This window comes from Rhipicephalus sanguineus, chromosome 4 (assembly GCF_013339695.2).
Source record: "Rhipicephalus sanguineus isolate Rsan-2018 chromosome 4, BIME_Rsan_1.4, whole genome shotgun sequence".
Classification (NCBI taxonomy): domain Eukaryota; kingdom Metazoa; phylum Arthropoda; class Arachnida; order Ixodida; family Ixodidae; genus Rhipicephalus; species Rhipicephalus sanguineus.
The window spans coordinates 197121754-197146007 of record NC_051179.1 but is presented as its reverse complement, the minus strand read 5'-3'; the positions used below and the strand labels follow the sequence as shown (position 1 = coordinate 197146007).

Below are 24254 nucleotides of genomic sequence, written 5' to 3'. Positions count from 1 at the left end.
CGCTGAAGACAGCCAGAAGTAGCCGTGCCCCAGACTAAGTGGTAATCGTTTAAATAGGAGTAAAAAAGAAAATTGTAGAGCGGTAACTTTATTGCTTTTGGAAGAACGTATTTGAGCCTGCTTACGACCCCGGTTATTTGAGCCAGTTTCGTTGAAATGTGGTCCACGTGCTGTTCCCAAGACACAGAGGAAGAAAAAACGACTCCGAGGCACTTAAATTGTTCAACCACATCTATACGTCGCGAGTTCAGCTTAATGTCCGAAGGAAAAAAGAACTGGTTTATTTTTGGGGCGGACTACGACAGCTTGTGTTTTCTTCTCATTAATACGCATGCACTTGGATTCAGACCATTTTTGTAGCTCATTCATGGTGTCATTGTAATCCCGAACAAGGAGATCAAGATTATTTCCAGTAAAAAAGATGCTGGTATCATCAGCATAGATGATAAATTTAGCAGTGGTGTTAATATTGCAAATGTCGTTAAGATACATATTAAAGAGCAATGGTCCTAATATACTGCCCTGTGGAACGCCAGAAGTAACAGACTTTAGTTCAGATTTTATGTTGTCTATGCAAACAGCCTGTTTTCTATGCGATAGATATGATTTCAGGAGCATATGAGCCTGTCCGCGAATATCATAACATTCGAAGTTTTTAAGAGTACAGTGTGGTTCACAAGATCGAACACCTTCGAAATATCCACGAAGATACCAATAACGAAGGCCTTCTTTTCAAACTGTGTTAATATATATTCCTTTTGTTCGATTCGTGCTAGCTCAGTAGATTTATTTTTACAAAACGCAAATTTATTTGGTGATAGTAGGCCATGCTTATAAATAAAATCCGACAACCTAGTATATAGCCCTTTCTCAAAAGCTTTCGGAATATTGGAAGTATGGATACTGGTCTATATTTCCTAAATCATTGCGATCTCCTTTCTTATAGGGTCATTCCACGCCAACTGTCCCAGTCGGGGCGCTCGACAAAAATCAGTTTCTCTGAAAAAATCCGAGAAAATTACGCACATATAGGCATTAGTTCTAGAGTATTTTCCCAAAATATTTTGAGCGGCAAAAATTTTTCGGCCACGTGAGCGCCATTTGAACTTTTCGATATGGTGGAAAACCAGGTACGAAAGAAAAATTCGCTATAAAGGGACTGTTTAACGCATTCATTCGAAACTTGCTTTTTTGTGTTTTTAGAGCATCGCGATTTTATTATAGGACAGTTGCTTTGAGTAGCTTTATATTTTTCACTCCTTAGCGCGTAGGCAAAATGGAGTAAACTGAAGCGTTTTCGGGAATTTTTTTACAAAAGACGATTGCATACCAAATACATCAATTATTTTATAGAACTCTCCATAAAACGTAATATCTCCTAAAATGACTGTTTTGCCTGTGTGCGGAGCACAGGCTCTAAAATAAAATCCTGAACAAGGAAAAAACGCTATATTGGCCTATGTTCAGAGCGTCTTGTGGGGTTCCCCGTCCACTCCAATGAATTTGGGCCACTCGTCGACGTAACTCAAAAGAACATTTATTACTTGAGCTTCAAAAAGTGTTAGGGCAACAAATGACAATACGTATAAAAGCAACTTCCACAAACACTTCCGCGTCGGTCCCGCTAACCCTGGCCTCGGCGGACCGCACGCCGCGCGCACACGCGCACCTCATGGCAGTTCGCCGGCAACTCCCCCCTGGCCGCTTGCCGTGCCTGTTTATGAAGCATGTCCTCATCCGCACGCATGCGCAGTGGCCCTCGCTGCTGTGTCTTGTCACCGCCGGGGCGGACGAGGGCGAGGGTTCTTATCCGCGATCCCCACACATTCCCTCTCTCCAAGAAAGACGTCACCTCACCGCCTTCCTTGACGACGTGAATGGTCTTCGCGGTGTCCAACGTGGTGTTGGACAGACCGCTCACCCACAGGTTGCGCACAGGCTCCTCGTCTATGGCTGCGCTCGGCGTTGCATTGGCAGCCGTGTCGGCAGCCCTTGTCGGAGGCCGAGTGGCCCTCTTGGCCACGGCATTGCCGCCTTCGGCTGCATCCTTCTTGGCCTCCGCCACAGCTGCTGCTGCAGCCGTTCTCGTGGCCATTGTGTCGTCGCCGGCATCTTTGGCTGGTACCGGTGTATCGGTACTTCCCTTCTTCGAGGCGGCCTGTTCGTCTTCTGCGTCACCGCCATCTTTGACCTCGTTTTCGGGATCGCAATTCAGCGGCATCCCTTGACCGACCGGAGGCGCGGCGTTTTGACCAGAGCCTTGGCCTTGTCTGCCGTCCGTGCACGATTCGGTAGCAGCGGCAGGTGTCGACGTCTCCACACTCTCCGTCATGGCTGCTCGGTCCTCCTCTATCATCGCGGCCATGCTCGTGTTCAAGTCGACGTTGTCGTCAGCCGGCATCACCAAGGCCGGCTCAGCGTCGTCGGTGGGGTCTCCGCCCTCGGTTACAGCCAAAACGTTCGCGGTGTCCTCGTTGTCCCTGCCAGGCTCTCCGCAGTGTCCCTTTGAATCGGACTCGCCCTGTTTCATTTCCGCGTCATCGTAGTCGGCGGGATCCTTCGAGACGTCGACAGTCTTGAACTCGGACTCCTCTCGCGCCGGTGGGCCCGGTTGGCCAAACTAGCGCAGCAGCCCTCTTCCAACGCCGATGATTGGGATCGCCACGCCTTTCGCTGCTAGATAGCTAGCGGACTCGGCGTCTCCCCTCGCCGCGCAGAACACTGCGGAGGCTACGTCGAGGCGCTCCATGGTCTCCAGCAGCATTTGCAGTGCGGCCTCCATTCTTGCTGGCAGTCGACGGTGCCGATTTCACGTTGGGCGCCAGTTGTGGGGTTCCCCGTCCACTCCAATGAATTTGGGCCACTCGTCGACGTAACTCAAAAGAACATTTATTACTTGAGCTTCAAAAAGTGTTAGGGCAACAAATGACAATACGTATAAAAGCAACTTCCACAAACACTTCCGCGTCGGTCCCGCTAACCCTGGCCTCGGCGGACCGCACGCCGCGCGCACACGCGCACCTCATGGCAGTTCGCCGGCAACTCCCCCCCTGGCCGCTTGCCGTGCCTGTTTATGAAGCATGTCCTCATCCGCACGCATGCGCAGTGGCCCTCGCTGCTGTGTCTTGTCACCGCCGGGGCGGACGAGGGCGAGGGTTCTTATCCGCGATCCCCACAGTCTGTAGCACCCTAAGGTGGTCCAAGAAAAAATAAGCAGAAAAGCGCATACGATTGAGAATCATAACAACTTCGTCCACAGAAAGTTTAATCAAAGTAGTTTTTGTTTTAGTCAAGAAAACATTTTTTGAAGTTTAGTCCCACCATTGCAATATTTTGCTATGGGGGCAATACAAACAGACTGAATTTACTGCATAAAAAAAGAGGTAGTGCATTCGTAGCACAGGGTTTTCAGTTCCCTTCGTTAGTACTTTATAATGTATATTACATATCAAGGAGATGATAAACAGAGGTAAAAATATAACAATACCATTGGCTTAGATGCCGAAATTCCTAAATAATGAATTGTGTTAATTATTGCATTGTTTACGAACACCGGAGGTGGCAGCGGCGGCTGCGACGGCGCCAGACAACTACGCCACAAAAATAGGCTGCTGTGATATCATAACAGCTGTAAAACAGTGCATGTTACCAGACAGACAAAATCTACTTTAACCAATATCTGCTGCCTGTAACCATCCAAATAATGATGTGAAAAATAGCTTGGCATATCCCGTCCGTAGTGTCGCGGACGACGGGCGGAATGCATGAATACGCGGCGCGTAGTCACATCGTGCGCCGTTCGTTGCGGAATACTTAGATGAACTCTGTTTGGATCCGCTATAAATGACCACGCTCACGCCTCCCTTCTCCGGTTTACATGGACTTTGAGACTTCACTTATTTTGACGCCAACTGATTCTCGGAGCCGCATGCAAAAGTAACGCGATTCATTATTGGGGAATTTCGGCATCTAAGCCAATGGTATTGTTATATTTTTACCTCTGTTTATCATCTCCTTGATATGTAATATACATCATAAAGTACTAAGAAAGGGAACTGAAAACTCTGGGCTAAGAATACACTACCTCTTTTTTATGCAGTAAATTCAGTCGGTTTGTATTGCCCCCATAGCAAAATATTGCAATGGTGGGACTAAACTTCAAAAAATGTTTTCTTAACTAAAACAAAAACTACTTTGATTAAACTTTCTGTGGACGAAGTTGTTATGATTCTCAATCGTATACGCTTTTCTGCTTATTTTTGTTGGACCACCCTAGGGTGCTACAGACGTCTGAACAAAGGCCAATATAGCGTTTTTTCCATGTTCCGGATTTTATTTTAGAGCCTGTGCGCCGCACACAGGCAAACCAGTCATTTTAGGAGATATTACGTTTTATGGAGAGTTCTATAAAAATAATTGATGTATTTGGTATGTAATCGTCTTTTGTAAAAAAATTCCCGAAAACGCTGCAATTTACTCCATTTTACCTACGCGCTAAGGAGTGAAAAATATAAAGCTACTCCAATCAACTGTCCTATAATAAAAGCGCGATGCTCTAAAAACACAAAAAAGCAAGTTTTGAATGAATGCGTGAAACAGTCCATTTATAGCGAATTTTTCTTTCGTACCTGGTTTTCCACCATATCGACAAGTTCAAATGGCGCTCACGTGCCCGAAAAATTTTTGCCGCTCAAAATATTTTGGGAAAATACTCTAGAACTAATGCCTATATGTGCGTAATTTTCTCAGATTTTTCAGAGAAATTGATTTTTGTCGAGCGCCCCGACTGGGACAGTTGGCGTGGAATGACCCATAGAGAACCGTTACTTCAGCAAGTTCCATTTTTTCTAGGAAATGTACCGGTATCTAAGCATAGGTTAAATATATCTGCAAGAACAGGCGCAATGATGGCTGCAACATGTCTCGCGGGTCTTACTTGAATGCCATCTATGTCATAGCTAGGACTATTTTTAAGGTTTTGTATTACTGCTATAACTTCTGTTGTATCAGGGCTCATAAATATTGTTTCATTATTAAATGAATTAATGTATTTATTGAAATCCTCTGACGGGTTGCTACGAGCGAGAGTTGTAAAAAAGTCGTCAAAAGCTTCTGCCAGCTCGACTCCAGATATATCGTTATCACATGTGGAGCTTTAGCACATGTGGAGAGGCTTGTGGCTGCTCACGTCTAAGTAAGAGATTTAATCTTGACCATAGCAAATCATGACGACCATTTTTAACTTCAAGCAATATAGAGTAGTATTCTGCACGTGCTTGGCGCAGTTTTTTTGTTAGCCTATTCCTAAATTGCTTGAATACCCTGAGGTCATCTGCTGAACGCGTATTTAAGAATATTTTGAACAGCTTGTCTCTCGTTTTAATTTCTTGACGTAGCTCAATAGTCACCCAAGGTTTGCGAGTTTTGCGTTTTGATCCGCGCACTTTTAATGGGAAGCAGGAATGGTAAAGCTGCTTGAATACGTAGAGAAACTTATCGTAGGCCTCATTTGCATCATTTGCAATGCCGATATTATCCCATTGAACTTGTGTTATTCAGTAGTGAAATAAAGTCATGGTTTGGTTGGTTATACGCTGATATGTAGCTTTTTCTTGCCGGTACTTTATTGCTAGATTCTTATTTATACTTAAGAACACTGGAAGGTGATCACTGATTGCGCATGATATTACACCTGTTTCAGCTATTACTTGAGATGAGTTCGTAATGAGCAGATCGAGAAGAGACACACTTTCTGGTGTAACCCTTGTTGGCATTTTAACAAGGTTAACAAATCCATTCTGTTAGGACGCGGCACCAAACGCCGCTCTCTGTGTTGAGACCACGGTGTAAGAAAAATAGTTTAGGTGTGGACACTCTCCGCCCGCCGCGAAGGAGAGCGCGTCCAGATAATGTTCGCCCTTAATACATGCGCCGGCCGCAGTTTCGTGGGGGGCGCTGCGACATGGGAGCATAAGAAACCTATTGCGACGAGGCGAACGCGCGTTTTTCTTCATTTTTTTTCACCTCATTGCATTTTTTTAACCGTGCACGCGGAGGAGGATAGAGCAACTGAACGGCGCGTTTTCATACGGCCACGGTGTAAACGGCGCACCCGACGCACATAGCGTCCCTAACAGCGTTGCGTACGTAAAAGAGCGGCGTCTTGCTTAGAGCGCGTGAGCAGTCTTTCTGCTCGCTGACTTCTCACGTGCGCAACGCCGTTACGGACGCTACGCACGCAGCTCGTCTTCTATAGTACATGCGCCGGCCGCGGTTGCGTGGGAGGCGCTGCGACATGGGGGCCGAGAGGAGGAAAGAGGTGAACATTATGTGGACGCGCCGTCGGGCGGCGTGTCCACACCTAAGGCTGTGTTCCAATTCTGGACAGCATCGTAGACAGTTACCTGACAGCATGGACCTCCGTGGCTGACAGCTTAGAAGACAGCATCGAGGTCATGTTGTCCGACAAATGGAACGCGGCTAGAAGATCGCGACGCGATGCCACCTAGCGTCGAGAAAGACTGATTTTCCTTACACCGTGGTTGAGACGCACGTGAGCCACGTGCAAATGACGTCATCTGTTAGCCGCTATTTATCGGAACGCGCAATAAACCTTTTGTTCTGTTGCTGAGCGTCTGGCTCCGTGTCACGTCTATTACAGTGGCGACGAAGACAGGCAGCGGACCAGCGCAGGCCCAAACAAGACGCGCAGTGCAATGCCAGTCAGCGGCATCGGAGAGTATCGCCTCGGTACAAGTGCGTCATGGGACGAGTACGTGGAGCGACTTGAAATGTACTGCGAAGTCAACAAGCTTTCGAAGGATGAAGAAAAGCGTGCTGTTTTACTCAGCTCCTGTGGAGAGAAACGTACAGTCTAATCGTGACGCTGGTCAAACCCGAAAGGCCAACTGCCGCAGCCTACGAGAAGATCAAGAAAGCGGTCCGAGAACACATGCATCCGAAGCCGTCAGTGCTGTACGGTAGATTTTTATTTTACAAGCGTAACTAAGCGCAAGGCGAAAGCGTCGCAGATTACGTGACAGCGCTGAGAAGACTGGCCGAAAACTGTGGCTTCGGAGACGACACGCTTCCTATGGACGAGATGATGCGAGACCGTTTCGTCTTCGGCATCAGCAACGAGGCTGTGCAGCAACGCCTACTGGCAGAAAGGGACCTGACATTCACTGTGGCGTACGACATGGCCGTGACAGCGGAAGCAACCCAACGGCAGCAACGAGAAATCAGGACACAAAGCCTCAGCGGCGCGAACTACACAGGCGACCCGGCCGTCCACGAAACGCGCCCAAAGGAGCCAGCTGCGTCCAGAGATGGCGTCTGTTACCGCTGCAACGGTGAGCACAGTTCTAAAACTTGCAAATTTCGTTATGAAGCTTGTCACTATTGCAAGAAAAGAGGCCATATCGCTAGAGCTTGTCGCTTCAGAAAAGAATCGCCGTCAAGTCATAATCAAACTGCGGCACAGAAGCCAGGAAAAAATCCGGCACGGAAGCAAAGTCAGGCAAGCAGACCGTTGCACGCAGTGGAAGAGCTTTACTCTGTTTACGAAGTTCGCGAGTCAGAAAAATTTATTACCACTGTGCTGATCCAAGGAAAAGAGGTGCATATGGAAGTAGACTCAGGAGCGTCTCACTCGCTGGTTAGTCAAGAAACGTGGCGAGCAATTGAAGGACGCGCAGGCAAAATTCCGCTAGTCAGTACCGGAACGCAGCTTGTGACTTGGACGAAAGAGCCACTTGAGATGGTGGGAAAAGCAATAGTCGAAGTGCGTTTCAAAGAAAAATGTGCAAAGTTGCCTTTACTAGTGGTGAACAAGCAAGGCAGTAGTCTTCTTGGAAGAAGTTGGTTTAAGGCTTTAGGAATTAAAATTCAAGGAGTAAAGAAAATATCTGATGAGTCAGAAATGATTCAGCGATATCATGAGGTCTTTGCGAATGATCTTCCAAGATGCACTATACAACCAGTGCACATTGATCTAAAAAATGAAGCACAGCCGGTGTTTTTGAAGAGCAGAGCAGTAACGTTTGCCCTTCAAGATGACGTGGCAGCAGAGATAGACAGGCTTGTTAAGCAAGGCGTGTGGGAGCCAGTACAGTCCTCTACATGGGTAGTCGTGAGAAAGCGAAATGGTTCCGTACGCTTGTGTGGTGATTATCGCAGCACGGTGAACAAGGCCGTTCAACGTAGCGTCTATCCCTTGCCCTCAACTGATGAAATGCTAGCAACGCTAGGACCAAGCAAAATTTTCACGAAGCTGGATTTGGCTCAGGCCTATCAACAGCTTGTTGTGGACGCCGCATCAGCTGATGTCCTTACTGTAAACACTATGAAGGGCTTATTTAAAGTGCGCAGACTGCCTTTTGGCATTTCCGTAGCGCCGTGGTTGTTCCAGCGCACCATGGACACGTTGTGTGCAGGAGTATCGGGAGTCAAATGCTATCTCGATGACATCTTAATCTCAGGAGAGACGCCAGAACAGCACGCAGAACGCCTAGAGGCAGTGCTCACCCGGATACAGAACGCACGTCTGCGGGTGAACAAAGAAAAATGCGAATTCCGCAAGTAGAGCATTGAGTTTCTGGGTCATGTGATTGATGCTACGGGCATTCATCCTTCTACAAGCAAAGTGGACGCGATGCTGAACGCACCGACGCCGTCATCAAAGAAAGAACTGCAATCATTCCTTGGGCTAATTAATTTTTATAGCCGATTGCTAAAAGGAAAAGCAGAAGTCGCGGAACCACTTCACCGCTTGTTGGACAAAGACAGTGCTTGGAGCTGGAATAGTCAGCACGACCGAGCCTTTGTTGCGCTGAAGAATTTGTTATCGTCAGAAGCAGTTCTTATTTCGTATGACCCGAAGCAAAGAATTGTGCTGTAATGCGACGCATCACCTGTTGGAATTGGAGCCATGTTGGCTCACCGGGAACAAGATGGCACAGAACGCCCAATAGCATACGCTTCTAAAACGCTTGGATCGAGCGAGCGAAAGTATGCGCAGATTGACAAGGAGGGCATAGCCATCGTGTATGGCGTAAAGAAGTTCCACCAATATTTGGCTGGACGTAACTTCATTGTTACGACTGATCACCAGCCTCTGCTGGGATTGTTTAACAGAGAGAAACGCATTCCGGAGGTTGTTTCCCCAAGGATGCTTCGTTCGATTCTTCTTTTGGCTGCATATGACTACACCTTGGAATATCGACCAGGTCCCCGCAACAGCAACGCTGACGCATTAAGCCGTCTTCCAGTACCGGGACGCGAAGACGAGACGCAACCACCTGGTGACGTGTTGCTGTTGGACGCTGTGGAGTATCCACCCTTACAAGGGTCTGACAACGCGGAACTCACGAATAGGGACCACATATTGCCCACGGTGAAGAATGACATTCTCTCTGGTTGGCCAACAAAGTTTGACAACGATCTTGCGGCTTTTGCAACAAGAGAGAATGAGTTATCTCTGCATCGGGATTGCATCCTCTGGGGAAATTGAGTGGTCATACCACAAGCAGCAAGAAATAATGCTCTTCGTTTGTTGCACGCAAATCATCCTGGCATGACAGCTATGAAGAGTCAAGCAAGGTCGCTAATATGGTGGCCGAAAATGGACAAAGAAATCGAGGAGTTTGTGCGTCACTGTGAAAGATGCCAAGTGAACCGTCAAAGCGATCCAAAAGAACCAGTTCACTTCTGGGTTAAGCCAGATCAACCTTGGAGCCGTTTGCACATCGACTTTGCCGGACCAGTACAAGGCGAAGTTTTTCTCGTCGTGGTGGACGCATTCTCCAACTGGGCTGAAGTGAAGATTATGCCTTCCATGAAAACTTCGGCAGTAATCTCAGCTCTACGTGCACTGTTTGCCACTCACGGAGTTCCAGATGTTATCGTTTCCGACAACGGAACCGCATTCACGAGCGAGGAGATGCAAGCGTTTCTCAAGCTTAACGGCATCCGCTCAGTGTTTACAGCACCTTATCACCCTTCTAGTAACGGAAGGGCCGAAAGAATGGTGAGGGAAGTAAAAGAAGCGTTGAAGAAACAGTCGGGAAACGACACCCAGTGCAAGATATCCCGCTACTTGTATAAACAACATACCACCCCACATTCAGAGACTGGAAAGAGCCCGGCGGAGATGATGATGGGCAGAAAATTACGTTCAGCATTAGACAAGCTGCACCCAGTCCGTCAGCACTCCACCTCTGACATCATTGTGAAAGGATTTGGTGTAGGATATTCGGTCTACGCCTGATGCTTCGCTGCGGGACCGCGATGGAAGTTGGCTGAAGTAATCAAATTGAAGGGTCCTGTCTCCTATCTAGTTCGAATGGCAAATGGAGACGTGCACCATAGGCATCGCAACCAACTGAGGCGCGCATGGCCGACGGAGAAGCCTTCAGAGCCACTACCTGACTACCACTTCCGGCTTCCTCCGGTACAATCACCTGTCGACGTGGAGCCTGGCATCACCAGCCCAAGTCCTCTCTACACACCCGAGGGACCCGAGCTGAGAATATCTACACGAACTCGTAGACCAGTCGTTCGTTTTGGCTCCAGTGTTTAGAGACATTGTGTATATATTTAAACTTAAAAGGGAGGAATGTTAGGACGCGGCACCAAACGCCGCTCTCTGTGTTGAGACGCACGTGAGCCACGTGCAAATGACGTCATCTGTTAGCCGCTATTTATCGGAACGCGCAATAAACCTTTTGTTCTGTTGCTGAGCGTCTGGCTCCGAGTCTCGTCTATTACACATTCGAAGTCAGAGTTGTGTTGAATTCCATAGCAAAACATTCATCATCATTATCATCATCATCATCATCATCATCAGCCTGTCTACGCCCACTGCAGGGCAAAGGCCTCTCCCATGTTCCGCTAATCAACCCCGTCCTTTGCTTTCTGCTGCCACGTTATACCTACAAACTTCTTAATCTCATCTACCCACCTAATTTTCTGTCTCCCCCTCACGCGTTTGCCATCTCTTGGAATCCAGTCAGTTACCCTTGATGACCACCGGTTATCCTGCCGACATGCTACGTGCCCGGCCCATATCCATTTCTTCTTCTTGATTTCAACTATGATGTCCTTAACCCCCGTTTGTTCCCTGACCCACTCTGCTCTCTTCCTGTCTCTTAAGGTTACACCTATCATTTTCCTTTCCATCGCTCACTGCGTCGTCCTCAAATTAAGTTGAACCTTCTTTGTAAGTCTCCAGGTTTCTGCTCCGTAGGTAAGTACCGGTAAGATGCAGCTGTTATATTACTTCCTCTTGAGGGATAGTGGTAGAGGCAAAAAAATTATCCTTCAACAAATCAATATTAAAATCCCCTCCAGCTATTAATGTGTACTTACTGTCTGTTATAAATGAAAGAAAGTTATAATAAAACTCGAAAAACTTGACCACACTTCCCTTAGGAGGACGATAGCATACCGAGAACACGAACCTGCCAGTGCAGACTGATATGATTTCAAAATCATCAGTAATTAGAGAGTACAAGTCCAGCTTATCGCATTCAATATTGTCAGATACCAGCAAAGCAACTCCACCTCCACGCAGGCTGGGGCAGTTCAGATAATAGGTTTTATAATGGGTCATCGTAAAAATGTCGGAATCATTAGTGCTCCAAGTTTCAGTGAGCATGACCAAAGAAAACGTAAATGAAAATTCACCAAAAAATTCCTCCAAACACATTTTCTTGTTTTTTACAGAGCGTGCGTTAAATGAATAGCGTTAAGCGATGTCGACGCCGTACATGAAGTAAGTTGGTTAATATCACCCGGGATATCATTCCAAAAGAAAACAAAGCATTCGACGGTCAGCACTATAGGCGGTCTAAGTCGCTCCTTCCCTTCACATGCACAGCATTCACTCCCTCGCTTTTCCGAGCGAGAACGTTCCCGTTGAAATACCAAACAAACTTCTAGCCTTTACCTCTGGCGCATTCTTTCATTGCTTGGAGCAGTTCTCTATTGCGGCGTGTCAGATTTTCTTGCATGAAAACGGGTGGGTGGCTATCCTTAAGGTTCTTTCAACACGAAAGTGTTTTATGCCGGGGTCCACCAAGACTTCAGTGACGTATTTCCATCACGGAAATGACGTCAAAAAATTTACATGATCAGATGGCAAAGAAAAAAATGGTCCGTCAACGGTCATCGAACCCACGACCGCTCGGCCCGCAACAATACATGCCGGGCACGCTATCCACTGCGCCACGGTCACAGACTCTAAAGGCTTTACAAACGCGCCTTTTATATCTACCACTCTCCCGGTTGGCGGGGTGGTGTTGCCCTCGGTGAACGGTAAAGTAGAGTAATTCGTCATTACTGTGGGCTTCGCGATTTGCACCTCGAACGCGTTCCACGCCCGTCCCATTCGGCGCGTTCAATAGAAGTTCAACTTTGTCAATGCCTTAACGCACCGCGAGGGGGCGACATTAGCGCAAGCGTCGTAAAAGCGTCGGCCTCGCTCATTGCATCACACTAATCCAAACTAAAAAATAGCTCTGCGAGGCGCGCCTGCCTCACCTGGCTGTAACACCGCGTTCCCCGCTCAGCGCTCGCCCCGAGAAAAATCGCGGCCGGGCTACCGGGGCGGCACGACGCGCTTTGCGTTTCCCTCACTCCGGCCGTGGTGTAACATGCCGTGGGATGGCGACCAAGTTCTGCGTCCAATATGCGACGCTCCTCTTGCTATCACACCTCGTTCTCTGATTACGCTTTCACCGTTAACTACTACAGCTACCACAAGGGTTTGTTTAACCATTTAGCATGGACGTTAGTTGTCGGGATGGAGACGTACCACTAATCATCAAAGTGGGTACATCTACGTTAAACGGTGCTATAGGTGCCAGACATCAATGTACATTTTGCAAACTCTCTTATATCAGTGTACAGTAAACATTCAGTTACTTGTGTAAGGGCACGCTTTACTTTCGTGTTATTCCGATTCCTATGACGGAGAGATCAACCATGTTTTTTTTTATTCTTGATCCACTAGTCTCTTATCGCTTGCTTTGTAAAGCGGACAATGATGCCGGGCACCTTGTCGTGTTTAGCAGGAATTCGGTGAACATTCGCAACATCCGATTCCATCAAGTGAGGCACTCTCAGTTTGTCAGCTACGTCATTTAATGTGACCATAAGATTCTCATTTGCTACTTCTCTAATGCTATGCAGTTCCAAGTTCAGCTGCCTGCTTCTGAATGGGTGTGAATTCCCTCCACGACGGCCGCATTTGTTTTGTTTTGTCGCCTAGCTAAACTAGGCGACAGAACAGATGCGGCCGCCGTGACGATCATTTCGGTGGGACGCGAAAACCGAATACACGTGTGCTTCGGTTAAGGTGCACATTAAAAAACCCCAGGTCGTTTAAACTGAAGAGGAGTACCCACTGTGATGCGCCTCATAATCGCATCGTGGTTTCAGCACGTAATTATCAAAAAACAATGAATATATTACATTGCCATAGATACAAAACTATTCAACTGGCGGAGCGAACCTGATAAATTCGCCCTGGATGAAACATTATGCTAACACCTAGTTTCTCTTTGCATAGGCAGTCGGCTTATTTGTGTTCAAAAGAGGCAAGTAATGGCTCGGAGTAGCACAAAATTTGTTGCAGCTTGCAGCTGACCCCAGACGAATGGGCTGGGAAAATTCCCACCTTTCTTGGTAAAGAGCCCACTTGACAGCACGGCAACTGCCCAGAAACTAATAGGTACGGTCTAATAATTCTGTGCGCTCCCGCTTTTTAAGTAACCACACGCTCAATTCACAACACAGTTACATTACAAAACTTGACTTCGTGGTCACAAGGATACTGTGGGAAATATCAATATATTGGTTATAAACACATTAACAAAAAGTAAAATTGTGCAATCAAGTCATGAGCTCCTTGAATTGCGTATGCATTTTGCTCAGAACAATTATAACACAACCGTATGTGAGCACACAAACAATAGTCTTGAACTACTTAGTCAGTTTTTGCATATCTGGGTTGGGAGAGCGAAGGCTTGGAAGGAAGGACAGGACGACACAGAAGAACAGACGCTCATGTCGTCCTGTCCTTCCTTCCAAGCCTTCGCTCTCCCAACCCAGATATGTTGAACCAAATAGCCCAACAATTAATTATTTTGAAATAATCAGTTTTAGGGGCGAAGCTCCTTAAGGTGGCACCCGTTCGTCCCTCGTAGTCGTAGTCGTAGTCGTAGTAGTCGTAGTCGTAGTGCGTAACCAGTCTTACGCTTTGACCTCCAAGGTGGTGCCGGTGGGAGATTTTTCCTGTGCTTTGTTGAACAATAAAAAATTCGCAGCGTTAGCTAAAAGCCGACTTCTGTCTCTCATTCCCATTAGCAGCCATTATTTACCTCCAAGGTAGTGCCTGGTGAGATTTCTCCTATGCGTGATTAAACAATAAAAATTTTGTTCAGAACGCCGTTGATTGATGAAATAAACCAACGAAAGACGCCAGATGTTTTGTAAAAGAAAAACGAAAGAACGCCAGATGTTTCTAAAGCAAAACGAAAATACGCCAGCTGCTTAACGAAAGACGCCAGATGTTTTCTAAAGCAATGGTTTTCTAAACAATGAAAATTCACAGCGTACATGTAAAATTAAAGTGAGCTGCAAGTCGTCATAACTCATCGAACCTTTAGTATAAACGCGCCCGATCTCACGTCGGTGATGATGTACTGGGCAGAATTCACGGAAGATTCACGGTTTACCGATGAACCTCCGCAGCTTCGCCCACTCATCATCATTCACTCCGTGGATATGCTGTGATTTTTTTGCAGCTTTCGTTTTGCAACAGACTTCCAAGTCTTTGCCTGGCTTAATTCTCTGCTTTTGAATTTCAAATACCAGAGAATCCTAATATGTAGAAAAAATGTCGCCCGCATCTTCCCACGCGGGGAACTCGAGTAAATGCGTCGCACAGTGGTGGGGGTATCGCGTGAATGTTGCGTAATTGGGTTTCGCAGAAGCGTCGCGCTGCCCGAATGATGGATCCGCTGCTCAACGTTCACGAACGGTTGCTGCTTCTCGAGCACGACGTTCAGGATCCACAGCCCGTCGTTGCCGTTTCGCAGCTGCTTCTCGTTCCCCGAGTGAAGGATCCGCAGCCCGTCGTTGCCGTCTCGCAGCAGCTTCTCGTGCACGAAGTTCCAGGTCCGCAGCTCGCTTCAAACGCTTGCGTTCAGCGTCGTATGCTCGTCTCTTCGGAACCTTGTCTTCTGCGTTGCTTGCTGTTGTTGACGCCGACGACGGTGAGGGTGGGGTAACGTTGCCTTAAACGAGTAGTGGGACGCTGATTGAAGGTACTGTTGCTTCCATCGCATCTACTCGAGTCAAACAAAGCGTCAAGTCAAGCGAAAGCCAAGTAAAGACGCCCTCGACTGAATTATATACACACCGCCCGCGTTCGATCACGAGGAGGGAGGGACGGAGAGGAGGGAAGGAGGAAGGGAGGGAGAGGAGAGGCTTGCTGCCGGCACGAGACGAGCCGAGCATGCGCAGTGGGGGTGTGGACGGCGGCCGATGCCGCAGGTGCGACAAAGAAATGCTACGCATTTAGAATTTGCAGAAATATTTTGCGACAGTGAGCACTGCAAAATGTGCCATTAGTCACATCCAGCATAATACGAAGCAGTTTCTCCGACACCCCTCTCAAGTGTGCTACAGCACCTATTTGAACAGATAATAGTTTTTCCAATTTTCTGACAAAATTAAAAGCTGCTTGTGTGGGCACTGTTAAATTACCCAGAGTCTTGCCCTGCACCTCCTCTGCTTTGAATATTATGTAAATTTGGTTTGGTGAAGAGAAATCTTCGCGTTTGTCTTTCAAGAGATCCCTGCACTGTGAGCATGGTGCTTCTTTCAGAAATGCTTGTACTAGGTATCCTGACATGTAACAAACTATGTTCGATTCAAGTACACCTGCTGGTTCTTCCGTGCCTTCGGTGTCTGAAAGGCTTGAGCTGAAGGTGTCGGCCACAGTAGTAATTTCCTGATTGAGTCTTAATTTCTTTAGCTCAGTTAGAAGAACAGCCTTATCTGCTTCGCAGTTGCTGCCATCTGAAAGCTTGAATAGCTTCCCGACATGCCCGAGACAGGCAGTGAACTGAAATGTGTTTGGAGCCTCGTTACAGCCGTGCTGCTGCCGAATGATCCCAAACAAGTTCTCCAAGGGATCCTGATTCAGACGATGAGCGAGAAAAAAGTGAAGTTATAGGATTCCTGCAGATCTGCCCACAACGTACAAATCGCTTCAATCGTCACCTGCCAACCCTGAATGGTTCCTGGTTGCTCTAGGTGCTTTGAATTTCCAATATTTAATGCATGCAATGCAAGAATTCAAGAATTCAATGTGCCCTGTAGAAGTACTAATTGTATACCTCATTTCTCTCAGTTATCTTTACGCAAGAACTCTTCAATGAATCAAACAACTGATTCATTTTCTCAACAAACTCAGCCGTGCTTGTGGCTTCTGGTGGTAGAACATTAAATGCTATGAATGCATCTACCGCTAGTTAGATATACACTGTTGCTGGGCACCTGAGAGGGCCGTTTTATTTTGATATTACCAAATGCACTTTCATAAATATGCCGGTCAGTGAGTTTGGGTAGGTATTTTAGTTTCAGGTGATGTGCTGGTTCATAGAAAGTCGGAATGTGCCCCCAGGAAGCAACCTTATCACCAATGGAAAGGTCACGCTTCCTCAGATTATTCCTCGTACATTTCAAGAGGTGGGGGACGTAAAAAATGAAGTAAATCTTCTCTATATCAGTAATAATGAAAGGTCTGTCACGGCTAACACCTAGTGTCCTTACAATAACGCAATTGCTGCTACCCTGGTCACAAACCAATGCTTTGACGAAGAGGCCACATGCCTTCAGCTCAATGATTACATTTTCAATAGCATTAGACGGGGCCCCGAGCAAACTGTGTCCTCTTCTGTCAAAAAAGCTACTGGCTGTATCCATTTCTTCGCTATCCCAGAGACCAACACAAGTGCTGCAGTGTGTGCTATGCCATTTGTTCTTTCTTGGCACTATGAACATATCCATGTACTCGTATGATGTCGTCCTTAGGGTCATACTGCAGATTTCCTTTTAACGAAATTTCGTCAAAAATTACGCAGCAAACTCTGTCTTGAATTTTCCCATTTCTTGCCTTTTCTTTGAGTAGCTAAAGAATCTGAGGCAGAACTCTTGCCTTTATATTTGTGGCCGACAGCCACGTTCTTAAAGGAGTGGTGACAGAAAATTTGTAAACCTCTGTTTTTTACTCTTAATCAATGTGTACTAATTCGATAAAAGCGGCAACGAAGCTCATTTGCCCCAGCGCGAGACGAATGTTTAATTATATGCTCGTATGTTACGACCGGAGGCAGTTGCGATTTCGAAGAGCACTCGATGGCCCCGTGACGTAGCCGGCTTACTAGATCAGGTGACCGCGAGAGCCAGTGACGTCACTGGCCAGCTTCTGCCATGTTGTCAGCGCTGCAGTTTCGTCTGCTGTGTTGAGTAGGTGTTGAGCGTTGCGAGTGCTTGTTTCCTCGATCGTCAAACTACATTGCTTATCTAGTGCGGCGATGGAGGAAAGAGCTGGGAGGAGTGTAAAAATCAGTAAGAAAAGCTCGATTCGTTTTGCGAATATCGCCGGTAGCTGCAATTTTGTTCTTGTCGTCGTCGTCCAACTGAGGCGACGTGTACCGCCAGGCTTGGAGTGGCCGCAGCATTAGACGTGCTGAAACATTTTCGCTCCGATCATTCGTAAAGTAGCACGATGAGAAGTGACGCAAGAAGCAGTGAAATCACAACATTGGCGCACTGTAACAGTGTGTATGCGTAACATGCAAGTGACGTGATGTACGTTTTACTGACTCGTATTTATATCGGGCAACGCCGCGTTCTCAAGGCATACCAATCCCACGTACGCACGTCGGAGGGCCGAAGCAGTAATCTGTCCACTACGCAATATGATCCCGGCAGCAGAGAGCTTTAGTTCGTCTGTAGACTTCCTAACGTTTGCGGTTACCTGGTTACCGGAGCTCGGCTGCAGCAGTAGCAGCAACTGCGGAGCCCGTAGCGACATCTTGTGGCGTTCTGTCCAACTACAATATTTTTCTTTCTTTTTTTCCGTCGCGTTGCTGTTCTTGTCGAGAAAAAAAGCAATGAGAATACTGTGCGTTGCTAATTATCTCACTGCTAATGCTTTACACAGAACCAGTAAGCGGGTAAGTCGCTGCGATGTTATATTGTAGGTCTCTGGTTAGGCAATGCGTCATCAGGTGTCGCTACCAGCGTTGTCCGTCTCGTACACGCCTCCGGCAACCCGGCCAGAACTCTTGACGTAAGTGGTATCCGCTCGATGACCTCATCGTCTTTTGCTTCTATTTCCGATTCGGCACTTTCACGAACTTCAAAACTGCAATTAAAATATTTTTCTGGCTGTATTTGTGGTTGATATTGTACAGATGGCACATATATGCACCCATTAGTGTGACTCAACAGTCAAATTTTGTCAGAATTTTTGTGTCACCACTCCTTTAAGGACTTTACTGTGGGAAGGCTTAGTACACTGGATAGGTATTTATATGCCTTAGGGCTCGTAAAGTACAAACTGAGGGCGAACTGTCTAAATTGCATTGGCCATCGTCTCCCATGTTTTTTTCAATGACTGCAGATGCATTTCCACTCTTATAATTTCCAAAACGTCCTTGTTTAGGTACTTGTCTGCTTCAAGAAGCTGCGCACGAGATGCAATTGGCCTCTTGGGCTTTTTCAAGGGGCCCTGCAACACCTTTCTTAGTTATATTGGAACAGTCTCATTATTGACGTATGACTCTTCACGAGTCATATGCCGCAAAAATTTTTCGAATCCATCAAGCCGACAACATAGCCGACCTAGAATGTAAAGCTAATGAAGAGTTAGAAAATATTTTTATGTGGTTTACGGTGAATAAATTAACACTCAATACACAGAAAACTAAATATACTATTTTTCACTCCCGCCACCGAAATGTAAACGATGATTCCTTTCGGCTTACAATGAACAACTGCCAACTTGAGCAGGTAAAAGAATTTAAATATCTAGGTGTAGTATTCGACAGCCAATTACACTGGAAAAAGCAAATAAATTCTGTATGTACTAAGCTAGTATCCGGCTGTAGCATGCTCCTAGCTGCTAGGAATTATTTTAGTAGTAATATTGTCAGAGTGCTTTATTTCGCATTTGTTCATTGTCACCTGTCATACTGCGTAGACTCATGGGGATGGACCTATAAAACCTACCTTGAACCTATCCGCACATTACAAAAGCGAGCACTTAGAATAATAGATAATGCGGCCTATAATCAACACAGCGCTCCTTTGTTTCACAAGTTGGAAATTCTACCTTTTGATTATATACGGCAACATAAAACAGCAGTCACCGTCAGTAATATCATTACATACAGTGTACCTTTCGATGTATCAATATTTTCTTCCTCCAACCGCGTAACTAGATGCATGACATCGCGCAATTTTAATCTTCCACCTACAAACAACGTCTATGGTGAACGCTTACTGCAGTTCGCAGGAGTTAAAGCATGGAATAAAATACCACTTCAGATAAAAGATGCAAAGGGTTTCCCACATGCACTTAAAAAATATTTGCTCCATGAAGAACAATAAAATATAACCATGCACAAAACCTTACGCATATTTTTGGCGCTTCGACTATACTCGTTTTGATTATATAATGATGTACAAAAGTAAAAAGAATGTTGTAATGATTACCTACATTTGAGTATGTGCTATCATGCATATGAGTTATGCACTACCTCATCTTAAAACCTAACGAAATCTTTTTTGTATACTTTTGTTTCCTTTCCGTAATTATTTTTGTTTTGATGATGTTGTGCTTTGTTTCACAAATTGTTATTGTGCTTATATAATTTTTTCCGTTAGACCCCCTACTAGCCTGTGGCTATGGGTCTAATCAGTGTTGTGAATTAACATGAACTGTATCGTAAAGAACCTCAATAAAGTCTTGAAAGTCTTGAAGTGGTGTTGCCAAATTATAGAGATCACGTTCCGCAGCTTTCTCCCTCAACTCAACGCCGCGAGCGCGTGGAAAGCTAGGCAGCGAGTCGAGGGAGGGAGCGCAGAGGAGCGAGGCTCCGCCCAAGAGCGCCGGCGGAATTTTTTTCTTCATTTTTTTCTCTCTGACGTCTGGGCGACACCACGTGGTCTGTGCCGCCACTTCCGGTCGGCTTGCGTCGTTCTCGTCGAGCGGAGCCGATCGCACTATGTATCGCGCGTGCTTGAAAACTGCGCGTCGGTTTGGTAATGTTGGGTGTGCACCTCGAACGCCGTAGTGTATTCATCGCTCTGCCAACCATGGAAGCAAACCTGCGCGCTCGTTTGGAACGAATGACAGCTGAGATCGGTTTCGGCCCATACTCCGATACACCGCCTCGTAAGACGGCACTGGCGGACGACCCCGAAGCGCCGCCATTACCGGACGCCAGCATTGTTATCGCAGACATGCTGCGCCCCTGCCTCGGTCGGTCGTGAGAACGTGCCGACGATGCAGTTCCCAGCTGACGAGGCAACACTCGAACGGCTGCCACTCTCAACGGCAACCGGGAATGGTCAAAAGCACAGAAATATTCACGTTTTCGGCACTGCGCATGGCGAAGAAAACGGAACTACGCAACTACGAGCAGACGAGCTGTCGGTGAGACCGGAAGTGCTAATATTAATGTTTGTTCGGTGTTTTTAACGCCATAACGGAATATAAACATAATATTATCTACTTATTGAACTCAAAATTAACAACGAAAGTAATAATGAGGGTGTTATCGTGATTATAACATCAGCGAACGGTGGAACTGCCGACAATCGCGTCATATATTGCGGACTAATACATCATTTGTCGAGAGAAGAGGAAGCGATTTTCAGCTGACTTTGAGAATTTATTGCAAATTCCAGGCCGTGCGCATCGCTATAATATTCGGCTCGCGTGTTCTCGGGAGCCTCGACTACCGATCGGCAGCGCTTTTTGAGCATGCTCGAAAAGTGTTGCAGGGCCCCTTTAAGTCTTGCAACAATTTGACGGAGGCGGGAATTCTGGTCCCGGTAGCGCTGAAACCTCTTCACAGAATGCGGATTGAGCACCTTCCGGGTCCTGGTCCTGGCTCTAGGGGCTCCTGCAAAATCAAAAAGCCACATCACTAATGTTAAATTCTAAGCAAGAGGCTTTAAAACTTAGGCTTTGGCTAAATGGTTTGCTAAGTTTGGTACACTAGAAGCACATACATTTGTATTTTGTTACCTGGAATTTTGTGTGCATCCGTTACAAAATTCGCAAGCTATGCCCAAATGCAAATACCAGGTCAGTCTAGTGTAAAAGGCTAAGTTGGTGATTTTGCATGTTATCAAATAAAAATAAACACAGGCAAAATATATTTTTTGTCACACAGCCACGTATATGACTGGCCAAAAGTAGGCACACACCCAGTGGCAGATAGTAAAATGTTAAAACAAAAGTGCATTTATTCAATGAAAGCATCCACTTGATGTAATGAGCTGTCATTAACCAGTTGTAGTGCCAGTACTTATATACTGAGGATGTATATGGGAATATTTCCTTTTTGTTTTGTAGAACAAAGGCACGCTTACTGGAATTACTATGTAATCAGCCACACTAAAAATCTTGCTTTATTAAGAGGAAGAAAACCTACTCTGTGTAGTTGATGCTGTAGGCTATGGCTCCTGTGCCTCCTGGGATGCTTGCTGTTGTGTTGGTTGAAACATATTGAGGGGTACTGGCAAAGATTGCTGTATATCACTATACACATCTACGCAGGAACAATGGCATAGCGTTTATTTTGGAAAGCACCAACTTACTTGTCTCACGCCCTGGTGCTGACAGCTCTGGAGAGAAGACGGGGACATCTTGGTATTCTGAAAATAAACATCATTACATTAATTCTATATCCGCTTTAGAAAAAAGCACATCAGATGAAATACACACTTTCAATGAAGTAAGCAACGAAACTTAACATCTATGGAAGCATCTATGGAAGCAGCAAAATGAAGCTTGAGCACTTGTAACATATGTAATATTAATCGCGAAACCACGGCCGTTACCAGGGTGGAAGGTACAAAATACTCATCAGGCAAAATTTCTTACAAAATTGAGATTTTATAGTAATCGTGACACCAAGAAAAAGATAAGAGTTTCTGAACAGTCTCGACTGTCCCAACACCACACACACCCCTACATTCTGGCGAGATGGGTCTCAGATCTCAATATCGGTGGAGGGGTATGAAACACCATTAACTTTAAGCCCCCTTGACTTAAGCACTGCTGATAGTAATCTAAGTGTTTAACACAATTCAATCATTCATGAATAACCTCAAAGCACTTAAACGTTCTCTTTCGCCTAATGCGATTACCTTTAAGTTCAATAATCACCGCTGTTCACGCCCTTCGCAGATATAAAATATCTTTAAAAAACTTCTGCTCGCTTATTAGAAGAAACGCTGCACGCATAACCACCTCAAATTTTCTAGGCAAATCACGCGCAATAATAATAATATTATCTGGGGTTTTACGTCCCAAAACCACGATATGATTATGAGAGACGCCGTAGTGGAGGTCTCCGGAAATTTCGACCATCAGGTGTTCTTTAACGTGCACCTAAATCTAAGTACACGGGCCTCTACCATTTCGCCTCCATCGAAATGCGTCCGCCGCGGCCGGGATCGAATCAGCGACCTTCGGGTCAGCAGCCGAGCAGCGTAACCGCTGCACCACCGCGGCGGACAAAATCACGCGCAATAGACAATCCCATTAAGTACAGTACACCGAAATCACAAACCGGACGTGCCGCGTGTCACGAACACAAACCGGACGGCAATGCAAAGCTGACATAGATCAATATGTGGTTTATGTAATTGTCATTGTAGCAATATATTAGTTGATGTAAAAACTATATCAAAGAAACCATGACGGACCATTCAACAAGAGCATAACTGACGCGCCGGTTTACCTGTTTACGGTGCGGAATCAACAGAACGACTCCATGACAGCGTCAAACGTACCCCTAGATCTCGATCGTTGCGGTATTCCTAAATTCGCCGGTAAACTGAGTCGGCTACTATTGCTGTAAAGATTAAACGGCGTCTGCGAAATGTAGCGAAAGGTGCTTCCGCATTTATGTGGTCGCCGAACAATTTGAATGCCAACGGCGACGGAAAAGATCGATACAAATTGGATTTTGGTCCACTTAGTCATCACTGAAGTCCTAAAACGTTGACACTTGAAATAAAATCAGCTATACAAATAAGTCAAGTCTGAATATTATTAACTCTGTAGTTGTCCAAAGCAAAATAACACGTTTGAATAATGCAGTGGCTTGCGCAAAAGAATTTCTTAATGTGAAAAATGTGAGTGGTTTAGCGCCCCTAGCAGGGAAAACGCAAACTAAGATAGCCGACCTCTAAAAGAGGAGTCACAAGCTCCACTCTGCGCGCATATAGATGGAACTCGCCGCGGTTGATTTTTTCGCCCTCCGCGGCGATCGCTGGAACTTGAGATTTCCGGGGCCTGATCAATCTAAAGAATTTCCTCCCCCGAGAGCTGCCTCGCCTTCTCCGCGTTCTGGGCTCAAAGAAAACTTTGCTTGCAGTGTGCTGCCACCTATCAACAAAGTAACAAACATGCTGTAAGGCGCTGGCTATGAAAGCAACACATGGGTGAAGGACGACGTTTAGAGCGGGGCTACCGATCAGATTTCGCCAGCTGGGGTCAGCTAACGTGGTTATGCACATATTCAATTAATCAATCACGTTTAATCTCCGTCGGAATGCGTCAGCTGAGGACAAGACTGAGCCCGCAACGCGGCCGGTACTTGGTCGTAGTTCACCAGAGCCATGAAGCTGCAGACATGACTGAATAGCGCAATAAAAACCACAGTCAAGGTAGAGACGACAGACAGGACGGAGCGCATGAAGCGAGTGCAGCCCCGAATGACTCAATGGTTCCTCGCAAGATTCATGGAGCTCTTTTGGTACAATACGTAAGGCGTTTTAGTTTAGTGCATCACCTATTTATACGAAGGCCCTGATATTGGTCAGTTATAGAAGAGGACATCGTGAGCTCATGCGACACTCCACGTATAATGTTATGGGTTTAATACACTACAAAAAAAAAGCCGGGATGAGGTGCGCACCGGCAAAGTGAGAAT

At 46.2% G+C, this 24254-nt stretch overlaps 1 protein-coding gene and 1 pseudogene across 2 annotated transcripts in view; one reads left to right on the top strand and one right to left on the bottom strand.

The window, feature by feature from the left end:
* The window catches only part of LOC119391015 (potassium channel subfamily K member 17), a 522775-nt gene that overhangs the window by 145870 nt on the left and 352651 nt on the right, over nt 1-24254 (bottom strand). The gene's annotated exons all lie outside the window — the stretch shown is intronic.
* LOC125758368 (uncharacterized) overlaps nt 6717-24254 on the top strand; it is a 42438-nt pseudogene continuing 24900 nt past the window's right edge.